Source organism: Myotis myotis, unplaced genomic scaffold, assembly GCF_014108235.1.
Source record: "Myotis myotis isolate mMyoMyo1 unplaced genomic scaffold, mMyoMyo1.p scaffold_m19_p_18, whole genome shotgun sequence".
In the NCBI taxonomy this organism is placed as follows: domain Eukaryota; kingdom Metazoa; phylum Chordata; class Mammalia; order Chiroptera; family Vespertilionidae; genus Myotis; species Myotis myotis.
The window spans coordinates 40,543,744-40,568,480 of record NW_023416322.1 but is presented as its reverse complement, the minus strand read 5'-3'; positions in this window follow the sequence as shown (position 1 = coordinate 40,568,480).

Below are 24,737 nucleotides of genomic sequence, written 5' to 3'. Positions count from 1 at the left end.
GAAAGATAGCAGCTCCCTTAAAATCGTGTCCCTCTTCCCAGAATGTGGAGCTGTTGCTGGGATGTGGTTTCCCAGCTAGCGAGGACTCGCGCCAGTCTTATGACTCACCTGTCGGGTGTTTACGCGTCATTCCCGCTTGTTTTTTCATCTTTCACCAGCTTCGCACAGGGGAACATGGCGACTTTGGAAGCCTCTCATTGAAGATGGCAGAGCCATAAGACGGAAGGCGTCTGCGTCCTTGAACTGGTCCTTGAAGGTGAGTTTCTAGCCATTCGGGAATACCTTCTAGTCGTTACAGGAGGCTGAAATAAACATTTAGCGCATTGGAGCTGTCTTTAGATTGGTTTGTATTATAAGCTAACATTACTTAACTAATAAGCTGAGTACGATTTTTATATGAATTTTTTTTTTAAATTACACCACACTAAAGAATGAGATAAGGAAAATAGAACAGATAAGAAATCCTTTGGTGATATTTAGGTGGTTAGGTGCCAAGGTCAAGGGAAGTTTCTATGGGATCCTGGCCTGTCTGACTTGAACGACTTGTTTGTGATGACTTTGCCATGTAATTGCCTGATGAGGGGACCCATAAAGAAGGCCATGGTCCAAAGACCTGTCACAGTCAAAACTGATTGCAGAACAGGAATAAACACTTTATTCTCAGGCGAGAAGTGAATATAATTACATTTAAACGAGGGACAAAAGGGAAATTACTGTCTTTATATTTAACAAAATGAGCCTTTTAGAAAGTCAGACTCATAGAAACAGAGTAGAAGGGTGGAGGCCAGGGGCTGGGGGAGGGGAGAAGGGGAGCCGTTGGTCCAAGGGCACAGGCTCTGAGTTACAAGATGAGTATGTTCCCAGGAGCTAACGTGCAGTGTGGTGACTGCAGCTCATCGTCCTGTATTGTGTGCTTGAGATGCACTGAGAGACTCGTGCTCATCACACGCACGGTGCTAGATGTGTCCATCAACTTGGTTATGGTAATTATTGCATGATGTACACAGATTAGCCCATTGCACACCTTCAATATGTACAATCTTATTTGTCGGTATCCCTCAGTAAAGCTGGGAGGGGGCAGGGAAGTCAGTAGGGCGATGTCCCTGGTTGGAAGCTCCACTACAAGGCTGGGTAGAAGCGGCAAGAAAGGGCATCCTGTGTCTCCTGGTCCGAGGCAGAGCGCTCCGTCTTCTGTTAAGCAGAATCTTTGCCCCAGTCTTTCCTGTCGGTGCCTTTCCAAGAGGGAGAGCCCTCTGTCCCCATTTGTCCTGGGGTTTTTATCACGAATGAGCATTGAATTCTGTCAAACGCTTCGAATGTATGGATTGATATGACCACGTGAGCTTTCTTGTTGAGCCTGTTGATGTAGTGGATTACACTGACTTTCAAATATTGAATCGCTCTTGCATCCCCGGAATCAGCCATGGGAGAACTTGAAATGTCTATGAAGAGAAAGAAGTCGATCTGAAAAGACGATCTACTGTGTAATTCCAACTAGATGACGCTGAGGAAGGCCGGGCGATGGCGAGGGTAAAAAGATCAGTGCTTGCCAGCAGCGAGGCCTGTGGGAGGGATGAGCAGGTAGAGGATTTTCAGGTCAGTGAGACCATTCATGCAACAGTACAGCGGTGGACACATGTCATTAAACACCTGTCAGAACGCCGAACGTGCAACATCGAGAGTGAGCCCTAATGTAAACTGTGGACTTCGGCTGATAATGATGTGTCAGTGTAGTTCGTCCTGGTAACTAATGTACCGCTCTGGTGGGGGGTGTCGGTAATAGGGGACGTTGGGCCTGTGTTAAGAGAGAGGCTATATGGGAATTCTGTACTTTCCACTCGGTATTGCTGCGAACCTAAAATTTCTATAAAAACAATGCCTATTAATTAAGAAAACAAAATCAGTAAGTACAGGGTGGAGAAGTTATGGTTTGATTCTATAGCAGTTTTATATAAAACAGCCAGAGGCTTTTCATTGACCACAAATTCAATGCAAACAAAAAAATACAATGAAGTTGCTAAGGAAAAAAAGAAAAAAAAAAAAGAAAAGATTCTTCTATTCTTGATTAAATAAAAATTGAGGAAATAATAGACACATTGTAATAAGCTTTGATCCCATTACATCTGGCATTCACTACTAGGCCCTGCATTTTAAAGAGAGTCATTTTCATGTAAATGAGATGGTTGCTAACTTGTGGAAGGTTCTTGAGTCTCCTCATTATAGAAGCATTATGAGGGGGTTGAAAATGTATGTCCTACAGAAGCAATAATGGAAGAAAGATGTAATGTCTGTATCTCAGGATTCAAAACTATTATGTGAAGGTGTAGCCACCGTAGCTTCAAATGCTAGGGTTTGCATCCATTCACAGAAGTTAGAAGAGGATCTTTAAAAAAGAATGTTTTTACTGATTTCAGAGCGGGAAAGGAGAGGGAGAGATAGAAACATGGAAGAGAAAGGAACGTCATCTACCAGCTGCTCCTGCACGCCCCCTGTTGGGGATTGCAACCTCTGCCTGTGCCCTGACCAGGAATGGAACCCGTGACCTCCTGGTGCTGGGATGATGCTCAACCCACTGAGCCCCAGCAGCCAGAGGTTATAACCTCTTTCTCCAGAAAGTCTTTCAGGACGAGCTGTTGTTGTGAGCGCTGGGAAACCTGTCCCGGAAAACATGCACGCAGAGCTCAAACACCCCTGTGCCCGCAGGTCAGAGCGGACACTTCTTTGGGGGTTAGGATGCCTGATGTCCACGGGGTAGGCCCCAACCTTGTGGGCACCGTGGCACACGAGACAGTGGTATTGTGGCACCCAGCGCGAATAACTGACCACACTGCTTAAGGCTGGAGGCAGCTGGCTGGAGCTCCATCCGCCGCACTCCCTGTGGGCGCGACCCTGTCTCCCTTCTCCTCTGGCCTGCTCCCTTTGCACCACGGTGCTGAGAGGCACAGGAGTTGAAAGAGCATTGCTCAAAAATCACACCCAACAGGAAGGCGCCGTGGCTCCTCACTGCAGGAAGGAAGGATCTGAAGTGGACTTTTCTTTCTTCAGCAGCAATGGCTTCCCTGTTAGAGAGTGAATGATAGAACACACGCAGGTGAAGCGGCCTGACGTCACTGCTCTGCCCTCATCCTGGAACCTGGTGCTGGGCACGGGGTTTTGTTTGCTGGTCACCCTGGGGACTTGGTCCCAAATAAAAAGTCAATTGTCTTCTTATTTATGTATGTATTTATTTATTTATTTGTTAGTCCTCACCCAGAGGACATTTTTTCCATTGATTTTTAGAGAGAGAGGGAGGGAGAGGCAGAGAGAAACATCGATGTGAGAGAAAGACACATCTGATGGGTTGCCTCCTGCACACACCCCAACCATTTCATGTAAATGCAACCAAGGGACGTGCCCTTGACTGGAACTGAACCCAGGACCCTTCAGCCCATGGGCCGAGGCTCTATCTACTGAGCCAAACCGGCTAGGGCCATTGTTTTCTTTTTGAATCAGTGTCAAGAAGCGAGGAGAAGCAGGTCAGAATGTTTGGCCTGTGGCCGAGAGCTCAGGCCCCTGCAGATAAGAATGTGTTGACTACAATGCCAGCATAACACGTGATAGCGCGCTCCCCGGAGCGGGGAAGCCGGAGGCCAGAGCTTGGACTCCGTGCACACTTGCTTCTTTATCTCCCTTCTGCATGTGTAGCTGTGAGGATCTAAGTTTTATTTCAGCTGGAAGGATTATGACTATGTCACGGTCAAGGTATCACGTGTGGCGGCCAGTTTGTGGCCGCACACTCAGGGGGACTACACATGCAACCGTGAGCTTAGCCTTACCGCCCCAGCGGAGGCCTTCCTGCTAAAACGCCCTCATCTTCCCCCAAACACGGCTCCTGGAGCTCAGTTCCTTGTGGAGTGTTTCCCAGCGAGGGGAGGAGGCGAAGCCCCTTGCCAGAAGGAGAAAACAGCACTCTGGTCCCCGGTGCACTTTTGTTGGAGTCTCACCATGTTACACCTGCGCATTTCACAAAAGGGATGCCAGCAAGCGAGCCTTCCCAGCAGTGGCGTGGTGGTCGCTGGTTTCCCCTTTTCTCTTCCCGGATTGGTTATTATGGTCTCCCTGTCTGTTGAATGACCTTTCACTCATCCGGGAAACTGCAGGCTCCACCCACCCAGCGAGGCTGGTGTTCAAATAGGAGAGCCTCCCAGGGCAGGGGGCAGAGGAGGGAGCAGCGCCCGGGCTGCTCTGCAGAAGAAGGGCTCCAGGAACAGCCAGCCTGGTGTCCTGGGGCCTGGGATGAAGCTCCCACTGCTGCGGAAGGAGCCCTGACCCTGGACGGGGCAGTGGAACGGCCATTCTGGGTGCACGCTGGCCCCGGGCACGTGAGGATCAGGGCGCCTCTGGCCTAGGGCCTTGCCGCCTGCCCTGCGGGGCTCTGGGCCACCCTCCCGTCAGGGACAGCTGTCTGGGACCCTGGGACAAGGCCCCCCAGAACTGGGGCGTCCCCGGAGGCGCTGACCAGGACTGGGGTTTGCTGGACAGGTGGCGTCAGCCGGACTCCCTTCGGATGCGTCCACGGGGAGCCTCCAGCACCTGGGCGTCCAGGTGGTTCTCATTCCAGGACCCACCTGCCAGCCCTTAAAGCTCCTGAGATCTCCTGAGGTCGGATTCCTGGGAAGTGTGCTTGCAGCCTAATGGGCGGATTCCGCCGCCAGAGCCCTCATCGCAGTGCACCGCAGCCCGTCCTGCCCGGCGCCTCCGTGGGCTCACACCTCTCCCCACGCCCCGCAGCCACAAGCTGCCTGCAGGCTCCAGCCGCGCCATTCGCCTAGTGGGAAGCCCGGCACGCCACGCAGTGGGACCAGGCCGACCGGCTCGCACTGGAGAAGGTAAGCGACCAGCGCTTCTCTTTGCTTCCAGTAGCTTTTCTGACGTTAACAGTTCCTCGAGCGGCACACACAGCCGGGCGGCTCAATGAGCACATTGCACAGTGACTTTCTGACCCATGTCGGGCCCAAAGTGCGAGAGGACGTGTCTGGAGAGCCATTGGATGTAGGGAGGCGACGAGTCTGTTGCCCAGTTGGTTTACCTAACATCCGCCATCCAGCCTCGCACTCCCCGGGCCTTGCAAGCCGCGGGGAGGAGCAAAGGGCAGGGAAACCCGTGTCAGGGAAGCGACTAGAAGCTCAGATTAAATGAGCGTTTATTAGCCATTGCTTTGCCTGGGCACCGTGCTGGAAACCACATGTTCTCCTCCTGACAGGACCATGAAATGTAAAGGTCTTATGTCATCAATGAGCCTGCCTGTGGGCCACCTTAGTTGATTAATGAAGCCACATTCTCGAGGGAAGAGCAGATTTGCCTGGTTAAGGTGGAGGGCAGGTTTGAACCAGCTCTCCTGGGGTCTCTAAGCCACACACTCCCAGCACTGAGAGCAGGGGGTAGGGCGTCCATACGCAGGCCCTGCGGCCAGACTGCGGGGCTCACAGCCCACCTGACGCCGCCCAGCGCCCCAGGGGCTCCAGCTGCACCCCGTTTGCCCACGTGGGAAACGCCGCCCGCCACGTGCCACGCACCTGGACCAGGCCCCCTCCCCGACCCCGGCTCGCACTGGAAAAGGTAAGCGACCAGCGCTTCTATCTTTGCTTCAAACGTTCACACGCACATACAACCCCTCAGCTCAGGGATCACACTGTATCTTGAGAGTGTTCGTTTTGTGCAGCTGTAAAGGGGAAGGATCTGATGGGGGAGGGGGCGGGGGGCCAGAGAGGACAGGGTGTCTCTAAGTCACACACTTCGGCGATTCGAGCAAGGGGGGTGGGAGGCCCGCAGCCGGACTGCCTGGCGGGCTCCCAGCTGTGGGCGCTGGAACACGCCGTTCTGCACCTGGGCCTCATTTTCTCCTCAACGAGAAGAAAACAGGGTGCCGACCTCATAAAGCTGGGCTTGAGGTTTCAATGCACGCGTGTGTATCCTATGCATGTATATGAATAGATATGTGTTTATGTTATATGCATATCCTGGAAAAACAGGCTTTGGAATGTGTCAAGCCCAAGGTAAGTGTCTGCCGTTATTATTGTTGTTGGTGGTGCTGTGACATGCGTTCAAGGTGAAATTGTTTCTGAGAGACATAGTGTCTGATGCAGAGACAAGGAAGAAGGGTTGGATTACGCACGATAATGTAGGCCATCACTAGAGTCACTGAATGAGACTCTAAGGTCACTGTGTTCTTTCTGGTTTTAAAAATTATTTCGAAACTATAAAAATCTGCATTGCTAGCAGGGAGTTTCCTTTCTGAGTTGTCTTATATTTCTAATATAATGTTTTCTCCAAAGGATACCCTTCAGGAATCGTTCCTTGCGCTTTTTCTGTGAATGTGTTAAAAGCCCGTGGGGTGTCTGTGGGAAATGAAGTTTATCTGGGTTTTTCTGGAAATGCTGTCGGGACTGTGGGGAGGAGGGCAGGGGAAGAGCAGTTTTCCTGTGTGAGCGTCGAGCACAAGGCCGCCTTTTCCGGAGGAACGGAATGAGGGGCTCGCCGCGGTCCTCCTGGCTCAGGCTTCAGTCCGCGCACAGCATTTCAGCCGGAAGTTAGAATAAAGGGGAAGCCAGAGGAGAGCATCTTAGATACAGGGAGAGGGGAGCGGGGGATGATGTCTGGGGAAGGGAGGCGCTTGGTTGAAGTCCTGCAGGTGAGATGCGGCCTGGCAAAGGCAGGAAACGGCCTCTCGGTGATGCTGAGACCTAGAGGCGAAAATTTAAAAAAAAAATTTTAAAGCAAATATTCTGACATTTAAAATGGAGGGTAACGTCCTTCGAAGGTTCGATTCATCTTGCCAACTGATGTGAACTGACTTGTGAAATTTCCAGAATGAAATTTTCCCGCAGGCATCGGGGAGGTGTTCAGATCTGACCTCACCCGACGCCGAGGCAAGCTCCCCCATTTGCATGTGTCACCCAGAGGGAGGGAGGCGTCCCCTGTCCTCACACCCAGCACCTGGTCCAGCGGGGCCACTCTCTTCTGAGAGAACGTGCACCCCCCCCCCCCCCCGGCTCTCTAAATACCGCGGTCAGGTCAGTATTTCTTCTCACGTAGACAAGGCGCGTCCTGCGTCCTCATGGCAACGTCAGTGGTCAGACCTTTATTCCTATCTCTGTACTTTGGTGTCCTTTTGGTGTCTCTTTTTAAAAAAGAACCCCCGTTCTGTGAGAGGTAGGTCATTGTCCTAACAGGGAAGCTTTCTGGGATAGAGACATAGCTAGTGGTTCCTCTGGCTAACGTACAGCCACCCTGTATGTACTTCTTGTTAACATGCCCATACCTGATGTTATGGAAGTGTATGGTCATATTAGATACCCTTTAACAAAGGAGGCAAAGGAGGAAGGTACACGAAGGGGAACGATACCCCGTTTTCTATGCACACACGGTGTAAGCTTTCGGAGTCTTCGTTCCCAATCGGGGACTGAGTCCCCAGGCTCTATGAGAGAAGACAGCCTGGGGCGGCAAACTGAAAGCACCCTGGACATGAATTTGGTTGAAGTTTAGGAATTTAACTTAGTTGCAAATTTTCTAAACTAGAGTCAATTTCATTCTCCTTCTTAGCAACAATTGAAACGAACATGTATTTGAAGTCTTCTTTGCTTGCTGCATTTTAGACAGGCTTGATCAAAGTGGTTAAATTCCTGTGGAAAAAAAAACAAAAGGGGAGGGAGGTTTTTCATTTAAAAAGGAAAAAAGACACTAAGAGCAAAGCAGACATGTTCAGCTAGATGCTGCTTAAAAATTGAGGCGACGTCTCCAGAATATTTCTCAGCGTCGCTGAAAGTGCCGCGGCTGCTACAGCTGCGGAGGGAAACAGTTCTTCTTAAATGCCATCTATTTGCTGGGCCTGAACTAGGGCAGGATTCAGATTTGATTCCTTCAATTACCGTTCCCAGCAGCGCTCTCACCAGCATATTGCTTTTTGGGCCGCTCCAGAAAGCTGGAGTAAGATTGGGCTGCATGCGAGCAGGGCCTCAAAGAAAGAGGGTTATTGGCTTTAAAAAATGACCGCAGTCCATTGTGTACCTTGTGTTGTTGGAATGAATGGAAACAGGATGCGTTTTCTTTTAACTTCAGAAAACAAAGCTTACACGAAGCCTACAACATAAGTCTCAAATTTGTTTTTTTGTGCATTTCAAAATATAACATTCTAGTTTTAGGATGGATGGATATATATATATATATATATATATATATATATATATATCTCCTGTGTCATGTGATGTAGAAAAATAGGCAGAAATTAAAAATGAGTAGAGCGAGGTAAACATATTTTTCCTCAGTATTATGCCCTTTATTTTCTCTGTATAAATCAAATATTTGTAAAATGGCTCATGCATCAAAGCTAAATTGTACTGTAGTTGCTGTGCTCCCAGAGAGCAACCTCGTGAAGGGACTGGCTCTGTTTTTGCAGCGGGGCTGGTCGGGACAGTGCGGACGATGTGGTATCCGCGGTGAAGGTGCGCGGAGCTGGGGGCATGTCTGACCTGAGACGTCCAGGCGAGTGTGAAGTTTAGAATGAGCGCCCGGGCAAGACTTTCTTGAGCGTCATTTGCAAATTTCCAAATTTCCAAAAACAAAATGACCTCATATGAAATTATCGGCTTCGTTAAAGACACAGACGAATACATCCTTGGGCACATGTCCCCCCAGGCCCTGAAATACGTGTTGGAAAGAATTACTTACCTGCGGTCCCAGCACTTGGAGAGTGCGTACCCCTGTGGCTGTCGCTGCAGCGTGACAGCTGAGGCCGAGCCCACTGCCGTCGCCGCGGTCCCTGGTCCCTTGTTCTCAACACTTCAGACAGATGCAGGCGCATGTTTTGAAGGAAGCTGGACCACTCGCTGGGGATGAGAAAATACCTCCTAAGAGTCACTTCCTGTTCTGTTTTTTTTGTTTGTTTTTTGTTTTTTTTGTAGTGAGTCTTGGAATTTCATCATTTGAATGAATCAGTTCACAGAAGGGTGTTTCCTCAGACGGTCATGAGTAATAGATAAGGATTCTACCACTTTTGATATATAAGCTGAAAGAATAAATATGAGTAGCCCGGCTGACGTGGCTCAGTGGTTGACCATCGACCTATGACCCAGGAGATCACGGTTCGATTCCTGATCAGGGCACATGCCCAGGTTATGGGCTCGATCCCCAGTGAGGGGAGAGCAGGAGGCAGCCAATTGATGATTTTTCTCTCATCATTGATGTTTCTATCTCTCTCTCCCTCTCCCTTCCTCTCTGAAATAAATGAAAAAATATTTTTAAACAAGTAAATATGGGTAAAATATACTATTGACAGATTTTTTATTTATTTTATTTTTTTTGCTGCTGCTTGGTGGTTTTAATTGGGTGCCAGTTTCCTGACTCAGTAATGCAGTTCCATAGACCTAACGCGCATAGATGCTTTTGTTGTGTACTTTCTGATGAACTGCAGCTAGAATTACATCCATTCAAACAGAACGAAGTTTAGTGGAAGCCCTTATACATCTCAGGTAGACCGTGGAGTGAATATTAATCTTCGCCAGCGACCATTTTATCAAGGTGGGTCTCGGGTGGGGGATGAGGTAGAGAGATGGACACATGAGCGGTGCTATTTCCCCACCAAGTTCTCGGGAAAGACGCCGCTCTCCCCCCGAGCACCCTGCCCGCCCCATGGGGCCCACTGCTCTCTGAGGTGCTGCTCTGCCTGGGGGCCCCCGGGTAACCATCCATCGTTGGTCACTGTGACTCGTACTTTCCCAGCGTTCCACGTGTATTCCATTAACTCAGCTGAACAGAGTAGAAGAAAACAGATTTACTGACCTGGAAGAGTTAATGAGACTCCATAGCAAACCTGGTTTTTATCCGACTTTGCTCTGTTGTACGTCACAGTTGTTACTCTGTTTTGCAAATGGAAGGCTAGACCTTCCACCAGCAAAAAGATGACGACTAGCTTTATTATGGTGGCCATCTTTATTGTGATGCTCGCCTTATTCAGGGGACGAACGCACTGTTGAGCCCTCTAAGGTGTTTCCCACGCGTCCTCAGTCACAGCAGCTGGTCTGCCAGGGAAGTGAGGGCGAGTGGTGCCAGGAGGCGCAGAGAAGCATGGGCGGCTAGGGGCCTGGGGTCAGGACCAGGCCGCCAGGAAAAGCAGCACTGCCTGCCAGGCCCTGCCCTCGGCTGTTAGACACTCTCGGCTCTTCTTCGTCCTATCACCAGCGTCCACCAGAACCTTCCTGCTGCTCGTCATTCCTGCCCGGATACTGTAAACGCATTTAGACGAGATGAACGAGCGACCTGGGGAAGGCGGCCTCCCTCCGGGCGGCACGTGCTGACCTGGGTGTCACAGACAAGGCCGGCCCGCGCCTCCCACAGGCTCCTGACAGCCAGCAGAAACGCATCGTAGGTGCTCGGGCACAAGGCGTGGCACATGCCTGCCATGGCAGGCGGACTCCACGTGATCGCCAGGACTGTACATGTGTGTGCATTCCGCCTCCTGTGCACATGCTGTGTGAACCCCTTCCTGTGGGTAACTGGCCCCTAACCAACGCTATCCCTCAGTGTGGAGGGGACACCGTTTCTGCTGGTAGATCCCAGAAGGTTCTCACTTTGTCTTGGCGTCAGACTCCCTGCTGGCTTTGATGCAGAAGCAACCCGGAGAGCTGCCGCAGGGCAAGGGCCGGAGGTGCGTCTCTGGCCAGCGGCCAGCCAGGGACTGAGGCTCTCGGTCCTGCAACCCCGCTGGGACTGGACTTGCCACAACCACGGGCTCTCAGAGGCTCATGCTTCCCGCAGGCTCTGGGCTGAGAGGCAGCGCTGGCTGACCCCTGGGGGCCGCCACGGGACAGGGAGCCTGACCCAGAGACGCTGACCCCCAGAAGCTGGGACGTAACAGATGTGCGTGGTTTTAATCCTCTAAGTTTGTGCTCACCTTTTTTCCCCACAGAAAGATGTGACTAATATACCTCTGATTTATTCATCCCGCCATCTGCTCGCTGCGCAGTGTGGATGAAGTATTTATTATGAGCTGGGAATCATGCTGGCAGTGAGGACATCACGGGAACGCAGCAGGCAGGGTTGCTTAGTGAGGAAGGCATGTCATTAACGTGTGATGCGAGGTACAGAACGGGGGTCGTGGAGGAAAACCTGAGCGGCGATACTGGCCCTGGGAGGGTTTATCTAAGAAAGTGGTCTCTCCTTTGAGGTGTAAGGATAAGAAATGTATTAGATGAATGACGAGGAGACAACGCCAGGGAAGGGGAAGGGGTGCCTGATGACCTGGGATGAGGGAGAGTCTGAGGGAAGGCTGGAAGTTCTCCGTGTTTGGGTCTGAGAGAGAGAAGCCTATGTAGATAGTTGAGGTCAGGCCATGAAGGTCTGGTGAGCAATTTTCAAAACCAGGACTTGATCCTGAGGGGGATGGGGCGCTGCTAGCAGGTAGCGAACGCGACCACCCTGGGCCCTTCCTTGGGAGCACACTCTGATCTCACGGTGAAGATGGTTTGGGTCAGAGGACGGGGGAGGAAGCGGAGCTGTGAGGATTTTATGGGACCCAAGTTCTGTTGGAAATGAGCCTGACACAAAGGTAGGAGAACCAGGGATGGAAAGATCTGGAAAGGGAGCTCTGCATGGGAATCTGAGACGCCAAGCACACCCAGCTGCTGGAGAAAGCCCGGAGGCGTTGCTCATGGAGACTGGGGGCCTCTGTGTGCTGCTCCTGCTGGGCCGGGGGATGAGAATCTGAGGGCCGGGGGGAGGGCAGACGGGCTGGACCTCCACTCTGTTACACGGTTCCTTTAGCACTCATCGCTCGCCAACCTGCCATATGCTCGCTTTCTTTGTTTATTGTCTGTCTCCTGGTTAGAGATGTAAGCTCCATGAGTGTAGGGATATTTGTTTTATTCATCCATATTTTCTAAGTCTAAATAGAGCCTAAGACAGTGCCTGGCTCATAAGATAATAATAACAAATAGCAAAATTACATCATTTAAATTTTAAAGTGCATGTGGGGGTTTTGTAGATGATAATTCTCCAAATTCACTAATTAGCTCTTTTTTGCTTAATGTTAAAAGGATAAAAAGTTGTCTTAAACATAATTACACACATTGAAGCGCTCCTATACCAGGGTCGAAAGCATTTCGGCTTACTTCTTATTTTACCTGTCTGACTACACAATTGAAAATCAACTTAATTTGTCAAAAGGGATATTTTTTTAACTTCAAAAATTCAGGTGGCGATGTTTGCATGTATGAAAATGAGAGGACAGTCCAGTCCTGAGTGAGTAGTCATGGGAGAGCATCGGTCATTTCTCTCTCTGCAATATTGATCTTCAGTTCCTAGCTGATGAATTTATTTTGGGTGATTTGCTTTCCAAAACACAAGGTTCTCCCTGGGCTCCTGAACTTGCGTGTTCTGAGGTTGTTTCAGCCACGGCCGTTCTCCCAGTCTGTAATTCTCGTGGAGTTTGTATGCTTGTTCTGCATATTGGGACAAAATCGGACAAGGCGAGACTTCGTTTCCGTTAGACATGATGTCTTGTTACGATGGAATCCCCTTCAATAACTTGTCCTCCTGCGATGACACCCCTTTGCAGCTTCGCAATAACTTGCCATTGCGTTCCTCACGATTGGTCCTCAATAGTTTCTCAGCGTGGACGCCTTTTCCATCTGAATGTTGCAGACATACACCTGGCTTTGATTCGCGGACACAGGCTTGGTGGCTTTCCCTGCCCCCGGGGAGGCCACCGAGAAAGGCCGGTGGGGCAGGAGCTGCGCTCATCGCACACATGACCCCTGGGCTGTGTGGGTGGAAATGCTGCTGAATGAAGGCAGGCGGCGTGGGGCGGGGCGGGCATCGCGTGAAGAACACGGATTCTGCTTGCCTTTCATATCTTTTTCATTTGCTGTTTTTTCTTCACTCCTACCTCCGTCTCGTTCCACCTGGTGCTGAGCCACGGCCTGGAGCATGAGACTGGCACTGCAGGGACAGGGGGGAGGAGGCAAAGTTTCGGGCAAATTCCACGTCTGCCAGCGCTGCCCCTCACCCCTGCATGGCGTTGGGCATTTCACTTCGTGCTGCCGACCTCGCGTTTTCTCATCTGTAACAAAGATAATTTCTGCATCTCAGTCCCGCCAAGTCACTTCTTTAGCTTCGCATCCTGGTAGAACAAAGAGCAGGCAGCTGGACATTTCTCCACGCCCCCTGTGATCTGTCATCCAAGTCCTTTGGACCCGATTACAACCACATTTCTTCCCGTTCTCCCCGGAGCAGCCACGCCAGCCAGGAGACGCCGCCTCTTAAAGCGCAGGTTCTCGCCTCCCAGGCGGCTCCCTCCGTCTGGCTCGCTCGCCCCGAGTTACCAGGTATGACTTCCGCCATCGCCACTATGCCTGGACTGACCCTTTGAAGAGACTGATTTCCAGGTATTCAGTTATTACATTGACAATAATATCTGATCACCAATCGATAAGTCTTGACAATAAGTATTGACAGGTTGTCTATGCCCCACCTTTCACGAGAGCTTCAATCCATGCTGCCAGCTTTTCCTCAGATAGGGGGTGTTTATTTCAGAGTTTGAAGTGATCCAAAGTGTTATTGATTCCAAAGTCCACCTCATTTATAATAATATCAGACAGATTGCCACCCAGCCTTCGGTGACACATCTGGGATGTGGAGCTTAAGCAGTATCTCTCTCTCTCTCTCTTTCTCTCTCTCTCTCTCTCACATAATCTCTCTCTCATAATCTGCCTGCGCCTCTCCTTCCTGTGGGCGTGATGCATGCCAGCCATAATGAGCCACCTGTGAAAAAAACGGATGCGATGCTTAATAGCCGCTGGGCCTGACGGTAGTGCCCCAAGGAGGGAGAAGGGAGCCTGGTGGGTAGGAAAGAGGGAGCTGGTTTGAGTTGTGCTGTTTCCCTCATTTATCTTCGGACGTTTGCAGGCAGCAGTTTGGAGCAGCTTCTTGATCCGGTGAGACTATGCCTGCAGCTCACGGGCTTATAAAAGGTCAAAGAGTGTTTCTGTTGATTCATATTCACATTCTCTCTCTCTCTCTCTCTCTCTCTCTCTCTCTCTCTCTCTCTCTCTCTCTCTCTCTCTCTCTCTCAGTGCTGCGGAGACCAGGATTAAATAGCCTTTGGGATTATGCTCATATAGGTATGAGATGTTTTATTGACCTACCCTTCCCAGCCGGCCACCTAAGCAGGTGTAGGGACCAGCCTGGTAAGTTTCGGTCAGTTGCACAGCTGATAGTTTTGCTTCTTGTTGTGTTTCCCATACAGTGGCTTTTTCACTGCTTTGTCTGAGACTGTGAGGACGAGGAGTACGGATTCTGTTTTATTTCGATGCTTCTGGCATAGTTTAAACCCTCAGAAAACAATCAGGGAAATTGTCTCGTGAACAATTACGAAAATAGCTATTCAAGCTAAATGCCTCTAAGGCAAGGCTTCAAGAATGATGTGAATTAGTTGTAAGATACGTTTCTGATGAGAATTACTATAGAGGAAGGAAGGAAGGCGTCCCCACGTTCTAGAGCCCTAAAGAGGCAGAAGATGACTGCTCAGCCCTCCCCCCCTGTTTCGGAGCGCGAGTGGGAACTGCAGGGAGCCTCATCGTCACTGACAGTGTCTGAGACGGGCCTTCTCGGGTGGAGCCGGCTCGCACTGCGCTCTGCCTTCCCCCAGCATCCGAGATGATGGCCCTTCCCCCCTCTCCGCTTCAGCACATGGGGGAACCGAAGGTCTTCATTCCAGCCCTTCAGACTTCCTGTTTCCTGGTATAATTCTCTCTCATTTCTCAAGGACCAGCAACACTGTTGGGTGGTGGTGGAAAACAGTTTATCCTGACAAGGCCCGACTGCTTTCTTCTTGGGAAGTCACGGTGATGAGCATTTATTCACGGATGCTTTAAAAATCTCTCGAGTCTGGAACTGCACACCTGCGCCGACAGTGACCTGTCTCCCACGAGAGTCCCCAGGGGCCGCGTCTAAATCGAACCCCTCATCTTCCTGTGGCCGCCGCCGCCGCCCTTCTCATATGTACTGAGCGCGGTTCCCAAGCTGCCCTCCCGCAGCCTCGCCTCATCAATAACCCTCCTGGCGTTGTCCCCTGCGTGGGCATCTCCCCGCCTCCCCACGCCCACCTGCCCTCAGTTCCATGGCTTCCACCACCCGCCCCGCACACTCCCCTCCCTCAGCCTGGAGCCCAGTCTCCGGGCCCCATGGGCTTCCCCGCAGCCTTTTGGGCTCCCAGCCCTCCGAGGAAGAGATGACCACCAGCTCTCAGTCCAGGACCAGAGACGGGCAGATACGAGAATACTTCAATCTAGAGAATCGTGCTTGACCAACTCCAGCCCGTCCGGCGTGGCTCAGTGGTTGAGCGGCCACCTATGAACCAAGAGGCCATGGTGCGATTCCCAGTCAGGATTGAGGGCTATGTCCCCAGTAGGAGGCGTGTAGGAGGCAGCTGATCAATGATTCTCATCACTGTTGTTATCTTTCTGTCCCTCTCCCTTCCCCTCTGAAATCTTTAAAAAACAAACAAACTCTATCACAATAGTTTGTTCTGCCTCTCTGCCCTCTGTGTTGTGAACTATCTGAGTTCATGGGTGTTCAGCCTCATAATCAGTGCAGACCATTGTATGCGCATTGCTGCACACGGGCGGGCTGGAAGGCGTGGGTCTCACCCCGGCTGTTGTGACAATACCCGTGTCCCAGCATCGTGCCGTTTCCTTCCTTCTCTGACAGCTCCGGGCAGCAGCCCGCTGACAAGATTCTGATTTACACGAGCTCATAAATCCCGAGCCAGAGTCCCAGGTGCTTTCCAAAATTAGCAGAACACATTCCTCACCTGCCCCGCAGCCCGTGCCCCAGGAATGCGAAGGCAGTAAACCAAGAGGAGGACGAGGCCTCGGAAGGAATCTCTGTAGAGAGAATGATCTCCCCTCACAACAGGCAGGCAGCCGGCTCCCTTCGCGGACTCGGGGTGGGATGCTATTTCGCTGCAGGTCAGAGGATCCGCAGACCTGGGACCGCTCCGCCACTCTGTGCGCCAGCTACAGGCTCTGTCAGACTTGCTTTTGCGGCTCAGTTTCACTCACAGACGTGGATGATGTATCTGCCTTGATGGTCTCACACAGACATGGTGACGCTCAAGCGAACCAACGCACACGAAGGTACTTTGAAACACGTAAGTTGCAGTGAAAGTGTAACAAAATATTGTGACCAGGCAAACTGTGTTTTGTTATGAAAATCAAGACAGAAGAAATACCTTAGTGTAAAAATATATATCTGGATTTATTTGATGAAAATGTTCTTATCAATACCTATCAATACTGGCATTGCCAGAGGACTGGCTGATTGATTGACTGTTTACAATGTGCTAGAATCCATGTGGGTGACATCATACAATTCTAATCAGAGATTTAGGCAGTAGGAATGGCCATGACCATCCCCTCTCAGGGAAGGAAGCTGAGATGACAGAGACTAAATGATAAGGTCACTGTATACTCTTGCCAAGTTGTAGCATCCAAACTCATTTCCCTCTGGTTTTTAAAATGGTCATTGGAAAGAACAGTAAAAGCTCCAAAATGCAAGAGTAAGTTCTTGCTGGTCAGTGAGTTGGTCGCTTTTCCCAGCGTTATTCTAACGCGACCAGCACAGGAGTACTGTGAGCATATTCAAAAACAAAACAAAACACATTCCTGTTACCTAAGCACAGCACGTAGTGTCTACCAGCCGAGGAGAGGAGGCGTGTGCTGGTAGAAGGGACCTGGAAGGGATGCTGTTTCCTCTAAACGCCCACCTCCCAGCACTGAGGCCTTTCTGTCTGTGCGGTCAGTTACCTGCCTCACGGAAGCCCAAGCCATTGGAGTTGTTCTCTAACCTTTTCCTCTTCATCCCTACTTCCTGTCCTCGTTCTGTCATCATGTCCTGCTCTTCCACCTTGTACCTTTCTTCCTTTCTTCTGTGTTCTCCTCTCCCTTCTAGGGATGTCCACGCCAGGATGGTACTTGGCCTGTAACAGAGCGAATGTCTCTGAACTGGTCCCCTTGAGTCTCCTTCTTACCTCATTTAATTGATTTCTATTACCTCGATGGAAATGCTGCACTTGCTTAAAACAGTTGGTGGATTCCAATTGTTCTTTGAATCAAGTTCCACAGCCTTGACCTCGGCTTTGTGTCTGTGTGTGACCTGCTTTCCCGACCTCGCCCAGCTCTGCTCTCCTGCCGGTTCCGTGGAGGTGTGGCTGCGGCTGTGTCTCTTGTAAGAGAAGCATTGCGGCCAGAACTGTGCAGGAAATGGGCGCGCGTCCGGCAGCCCTGAAGGGAGGGGCTAACCTTCCCAGGTGTCCAAGCCGTGGCCAGGTGGGGTCCAGTTTTCAGGGCTTTACTATATGACCAAGGTCAATGCAGAAGCTCCTTACTCCCTCGGGCCACCAGGTGGCAGCCAGGCTGAGACTGCTTGGCTCACAGACCATCCATCTCCAAGGACCTCTCTGCCAGGGACATAATTCGGAGGTGGCTCTCTAATCGTGCACCTACTTAACCCTGCTCGTCTATCCTACTTCTTCTGTGATTTTTTTTCTCTCCATTGCCCTTTTTAGGTGTTAGCTTGTTTCAATTATTCATCCAGTCATTCCTTCCATTAACTTTTCATGAATGCCGGCACTTCCGGAGGTGACACAGAGAGTTGTTAAATAAAGCCAGGCTCTCCAGGCGGTCCCAGGCGGTCCCAGGCGGTTGGTGGCCAGGAGGAGAGGTGAGGACGGTTAATAAATAACGAGAACACAATTTAAAGTGCGGCGCCCACAGTGGAAATGAGAATACCAGGTTTAATGCTGCGCGGAGGAAGGGCCCGCATCTAGTAGCAGCTGATGATTCATTTGCCCGTTTCCTGCCTCATTTATTTCTGGCCCTGCCACCCGGCAAGGTGTCTGTTTGGAGTAGAGCGGACGTGGGCTTGGCGGAGGAGCCTCTGATGGGGGTTGAGCCTTTCATCTCCTTGGTAGCGCCTTCTCCACGGAGCTGTCCCTCTGTCTCCTAATGAGATCTGAATGGTGTCATTAGACAGGAAGTTTGGTTTCATTACCACCCATTCTCTCAGCTGCTGATCCTTCCACTTTGCCAAGGAAAATCGCTGCCCACCACTTTGATAACTGGGCCGATAAAACCAGTGACTCAGACCTAATTGGTTTAAACCACAAGTTGGTTCCAAAAAGACTGTAGGGGAAATGACAGTTCCAAGGGACATGCGTGGAAACGGACAGTTTTAACAACAGGTCTGAATTATTGGGTTCATCTGTCTTGATCATCTACAAGGTAAAATATTTTCAGGGGTTTGATAGATTATCTCAGTCTTTAAATGCCGCCATCTTTTCTCAGATTCCATGGGTATCCTGTGCCTGGATGGTTAGTACACAAACCTTCCCGACTCATGCTCACAAGGTCCTTTTCTCCCATAGTCCATTGGGATCATCAAGAGAGCATTTGTCCAGCCACGCTGCATTTCAAACACATTCGTTTTCTTTTATTGACACAGGATTTAAACTTAAAACTAAATGTTATTTCATTAAAAAAGTAGAAGCAAGAGTTTAATGTCAATCGCTTGTGATACAATTCCCAGGTTCCCATGATTTTTCACAGGAGAGCATATCAGTGTTGAATCCATAGAAATCTTCTCCTTGAACGTAATTCCAGGTACAAGTGCAGACATGGTCTTGGATGCTTCTAAGGACACAGAGCAGCCTCAGAGAGACCAGTGGTTCCTCATATAATAGACTCTGAAGGACAACCAGCTTCTCTTGCTATGAAAATGAACACCTTCTGTTGTTTTAGCATTTATGTACGGCAGGACACCATTGACTAGTAGGAATAATTTATTACTTTGGCATTAGTTTCGAATTTTTCTGGATGTTCTGTAAATACATAAGTGATTTCAGATCTTGAGTCCTTTCATGCAATTTGAGAGCAACAGGTTTCTGACTTGAAGCCCTGTGCTGCTTGTGTTTGCTTGTTTACATATGTAATGTGAAAATGATGACAAATGCTACCGCCCATCCCATCCTATCCCTTCTCCACTTTCTATTGGTTGACTTCCTTCCTTAAATCTTACTGTTCCACTATTTTTAAAGATGTTTCTTTCTTTTTTTTTTTTTTTTTCAATCACAACTTATGTTCAGTATTATCCTCTCTCAGCCTCGTATGTACAGCATAGTGGCCAGACAGTCGTGTGCTTTGTAGAGTGGCTCCCCAGTGCTTCCAGTGCCCACCTGGCCCCACATACAGCCGTGACATTGTTATTGGCCATATTCCCTGCCCTGTCATTTGTATCTGCGTGACTGTTCTGTCGCTACCAAGTTGTACCTCGTAATCCTTTCACCTTCTGCATCCAGACCCCTCCTCCCATCCCCTTTCCCTTTGGCAACTGTCAGTCTGCTCTTCGTATGAAGGTGTTTCTCATATAGTCCTCATTTTCCACATATTCTTCTGTTTCAGTTACAGGATATTGTCATAGTACACTCAGTCTCATATGCCTATACAGTGTTAAAGTTCTTTTCTCTAGAAAGAGGCATTTTAGAATAAGGTCCTCAATATCACCTTAGACTCATTTCGGTCTAACGTTTTGAGAGTCAACAAGTTGTTGTTATTATTTTTGGAGCAGAATAAACCAAAGGGCACGGGTTACTTACCTTGTATTACTTAAGTACAAGCCCTCTGGCCTTACCTACCTGTGTATGCAAAGATGCTGTGTGTCCTAAATGTCTGTGTAGAGAGTTAGAGATGATTGGGAGAAAACAGAATGTAATGGTATCGAACGGCAATTTCATTAAAGGGGCCTGAAGTCAGACCAAGAGGTGGGAGGGGAATTCCTTCCAAGAGATATATTTATGGGGATTTGAACATGTTTTAAAAGCTGAGATGAATAATTCTCTTAGGGAAAATGCATCTAATAAATAAAATTGCGAATTGAACTGTAATGCTGACCTTTAAAATACCACACATGATTAAATGCATATTGTCGGACTTGCCTTCTTGTCTCAGTGTGAGGCTTCGAGGTGTTTCCTTCCTCTCTGCTCATTGACTGTGGTTAATGTATTCTGTGGACTTACGCTTGATGTATTTGGGAAAGTAGAAAATAATTAACCACTACTTAGGTCATTGTCAGGAATGATGAAGAGATCCCAGCTCCATGGACTGCGGCCACACAACATTATAAATCTGTGGGTCTCACCAGTGGCACCTGCAGTACAGCGTCTCTGAGGATGAGTCTTACCTCCACTGTAGGAAAGGGACACACGAAGTCTTGCACATTTTACCTAATAGGAACACATTTCAACCAAAGTAGGATTTGATTGACAGGTTCCAGCTAAGCACTTGAGAAATACAAGCGCCTGAACTCACAGGTGTGAATGGTTGGTAGGACGCTACAGTTTGGGGAACCCACTTTTGGGAGGAAGAGCATCTCGTGACTCTGCTGTGGAAAGCAAGTTGACTAATGATGTTGGTAGGGATGTGCTGTGGACCAGGGATATGCATGTAGCCAATCGAATTCCCAAGCAGCCCTATGAAGTAGCAAGTACCAGTTCTTAACTTTGCCGCTGGGCAAGGTTGGATCACCTCCCCAAAGTCACAATGCTGGGGATCCCATCCAGGTTTGTGTGGCTCCAAACGGACACTCAGTTCAAGGCTGTTTGGCAAACTTGGCAATACATTTTAATGGATGACAAAGAACAGCGTTGTTGCTTGATGAACACGGAGCATGGGGATTAAAGGGAAAACAAGAAGGAATGACTTCCACAGGGCAACGGGAAGCAGGAAGGCTTGGCCACTGGAGGCGCGCTGAGGCTCAAGTAGAGCGCGGGCTAGTTTGTAAAGAGCCAAAGACACATTTCCCGTGTTCAGCGACGCCCCATTGTAAAGATGCAGGAAAAAAACTGGAATAGCTGCTTCCATTTTCTACTCAGTGATCTCAGAGGAGACACAACGTCCAGGGTCAAGCCAGAGACCAGACAGAAACAATGGGTGTGACTAACGTTATTTACAAAACGTTGTTGACAAAAAGAGGTGGTGGGAGCTTTGGCCTCTAGGCTATAATTTGCCAATTTTTAACTTAGACCAACAGCCTGCTACTAGAAAGATGTGATTAATAGAGATCGGAATTTTAGAAACGGGAGGAATTTTAGACGTTTTCTGACATTCCCCCATTCATTTTTTAACATTATTTTTATTGTTGACACCATTATAGATGTTCCCATCTCCCCCCTTTTTTCCACCTCCACCCAGCCCCCGGCCCCCTCCCTCTTGCCATCACCACACTGTTATCCTGTCTCTGGGTTATTGCATATATGTTCTTTGGCTAATCGCTTTGCCTGATTCATTTGTAAATGCGAAAACTAAGGCCTGCAAAGGAGGAATGCATTGCCTAGGGCAGCGCGGATACTCCCTCAGTCACAAAAAGCAGGTCACAGTCCCTGCATCACTCATGCCTGGTCGCCCAGCCAGCCACAGGAAAAAGCAGCCTACCTGAGAGTGAAAGGACACCTTTTGGGAGTCTGACTGCATTTTCCTGTATGTCAACATATGCAAATATATGCTAATTTAAATGGGATATTTGGCAGGCCTCAGGGAACCCCATTTAGCTGCTGCTAAGGAAGCTATCCCCAAAGCATACAAACGAGAAGAAAATGGTTCCAAAGCCTGATTAATAGTTTGTGGCCTGCATAGAGCTGCCTGCTCGCTTATCCCATTCCCTGAGCCGGGTCTCCTCTGATCCGCTCTTCATTTCTGCAAAGATCACACCGCAGACATGCTCAGGCTCATCCCTTCCTCCCCACGTGCAGCCCCCACGCTCACTCCGGCATGTGGTCCCTGGTGTGGAGGCAGATGCTGGCGCCCTTTCAAGCCGAAATGTTTCATGTCTGGCGATAGATAGGAGCTAAGCAACTTTTTCACTCAGAATGAGTTCTGGGGATGAAAGCAGGGGGTCGACTTTGGAAATAGACTTATTGTAGAGCAGGAGACTAAAAAGCAGGAGCAGTTTTCTTGCAATCTGTTTTTGCAAAGAAAATGCCTTGAAAATACTAAAGGCAAACTCCATGTTTTGGTCATTTGAATATGAACATAAATCAGGGCAACATGAAGGAGAAATTCTTATGAAAGGAACAATAGCATGGCTCTGATAAAGAGGTTGAATATGATGATAACTAAGGATTGCAGAGGAATTAGGATGTGGCAGATACCGTCCTAAGTGCTTTACAACGTATTAAATAATTTGCATTGTTGTTAAACCCAAAAAGAAAAAGGCGAGATGAGAGGCAGTAAGCTTTTATTTGGGACTAAAAAGAATTACAATTGTGGAAGCACAGATCCGGGCAGAAACCCAAGGGTGCCCCAATTACAAGGCGAGGGCAAGGGTGTTTGTGAGAAAAGGAAGGGAATGTTTACATGCATAGAAGAAAGAAATTTCTGTTGGTGCTAAGGAGCTGAGTTACTCCGGCGCTCTCCATGGCTTGTGGGCCATAGGGGTGAACACAAGGAAGTAGGAACAGGAGTAAAGGAGCCCCACAAGCTAAGAGTCAAGCACAAGAATGGGGAGCAACAAGAGAGAGCATTCCTGTGTTTAAGGGAATTTTCATGCACTTGCAGTGACCACTCCCAGGCTAGCCAACCATCGCTGTCCCAGGTTTGATTGACAGGCAAGTACGTTCCCTAGTCCTCAGGTTTACTGGGCATGTGTCTTTCTTCCTTTTGTTGGATTCCTTCCCCCAATGTTTTACCGGGGATAGGCCGGTGGTTCCCTGGGGAGTGCAGAATTGCAGCTTCCTGGTGAAGCTGCCCCAATGACATGCCTATAATGGCTGGCCTCCCCTCTGCTCTTTCCTGTTATTAATAACTAGCTAATTACAACAGTCTCAGTTTGGTCCAGTCCAAAGATTGTTTTGCCCTGTCCAAAGGTTCATGGAACAGGTGTCCACGTTTCATTCTGTATAAGCACCCTCAAAACTCTCCCTTATATACAGAATAAATCTACAATTCTGAGCATGTAGCTCAATATTCCCTCACATACATTCTTAGTACTTTTATTTTTCTCCTCCATATACCATATGCCCTAGACATTTGGACTACTTGCTATTTTTATAAAGCTTTTTATTATCTCCTCGGGGCCAGACACTGCTTAGGTGCTGTGAATACAAAAACCATGGGCAGCTTTTTAGTTTGAAGCTGCTTACTGACTAGCTGGGAAGGTAGCTCTTCACGATTTCTAGATCCAGAAGAACAACTGGAAGGAATGGGGTTGATAAGCCTTATTGTACTCTCAGGTGGTTAACCAGTTAATCAGAGCAGCGATAGGTATTACACATTTTGATCCTCTCATTTAAATCTTAGATTCCACTTATTACTTGAATGCTCTCCAAGGTACTATTAAATAAAAGAATACGTGTCAGAAAAATATGAGCTCTTATTAGCTTATCCACATTTGGAGAAAAGGGGGAAGCGCATAAGGAGAAGTTATTCTAAATACAGATGGAAACTGGGACTGAGTCTTTGCATAAACGAAAATGAGAAAAAAATATTTTTAAAAATCGGGTATTGAAAAGGGTCAAGGAGAATGAAGACAGAGAAAAGACCCTTTGGTTTGTCAAGAAAGATCTTCAAGCGAGCGTTTTCAATAGATTGGACATTACAGAAGACACACGTCCCTCGGTCACAGAGGAAACGAGTGCGCGCTGCATGGAAGGCGCCCACAGCAGCGTGGGGCGGGAGCGTGTCCAGACTTGCAGAGTGTGCACCACTTCCTGTGGCATCTGGGGAAGGGTCAGTAGGCTCTGTTCACGTCAGTGTTTCTACATGAAACATTGGCGTTTTGAAAATGTGTTGTTTTTATATCGTGAAGACACTATGCTCATCAGATGGAGTATATTTTTAAGGAAATGAAGCCCACTGGACCTTTTTAATCATTTTGGAATTTCGGTTGATGATGCAAAGCCAGCGATCTTGGGGGACATACAGGAGGTTGAAGCGGGCTGCAGAAGACACGGGGGGCGGGGGGAGGGGCGCTGGGGCGGGTTATTCTGAAGCTCCGCTCTGGCTCCTTCTTCAAGGGTTACAATCCATAAATTCTTTGCACCAATTTTCAGCTACAAATGTAGTTTTTAATAAAGGGATGTCCTTCATTCTTTTATTAAAATATTTTAATTGATTTTTTATTTTTTAGAGAAAGAGGAAAGAGAGAAATATCAGTGCTAGAGTGGAACAGCCATGGGCTGCCTCCTGCATGCCCCTGGGCATGTGCCCTGACTGGGAATCTAACCACAACCTTTTGGTGCATTGAGTGACACCCAACCAACTGCAGCCACACCGGCCAGGGCTCTGACTCCATTCTTAAAGAGCATCCGAAGTCTAACACCTTACACACCAAACCCAGAGGGCTTGCCGGTTTCACACAATGCCAGGTCTCTACCTGCAACATCTTTGCTCAGCTCACGTGCAGTCTGATTTTGGAGCCAGGTAGCCTGATGGCTGAATATTTCTCTGTCCTCTATTCTCTCAGTTTTGATCTGAGTAAATTAAAATTTAGCTCACAGACAACAATGCTTTTAATAGCTCGGTTGCCTTTGTACTTCAGAATTTTGAGATGTGCTTGGTATTAGTGATGAGAAGTTGGATTTGGAGCTGTCTAGGTAACTGACTAAAAAGAATCCCACAGAATCCCACAGCCGCCGCCCGCCCCCCCCCCCCCCC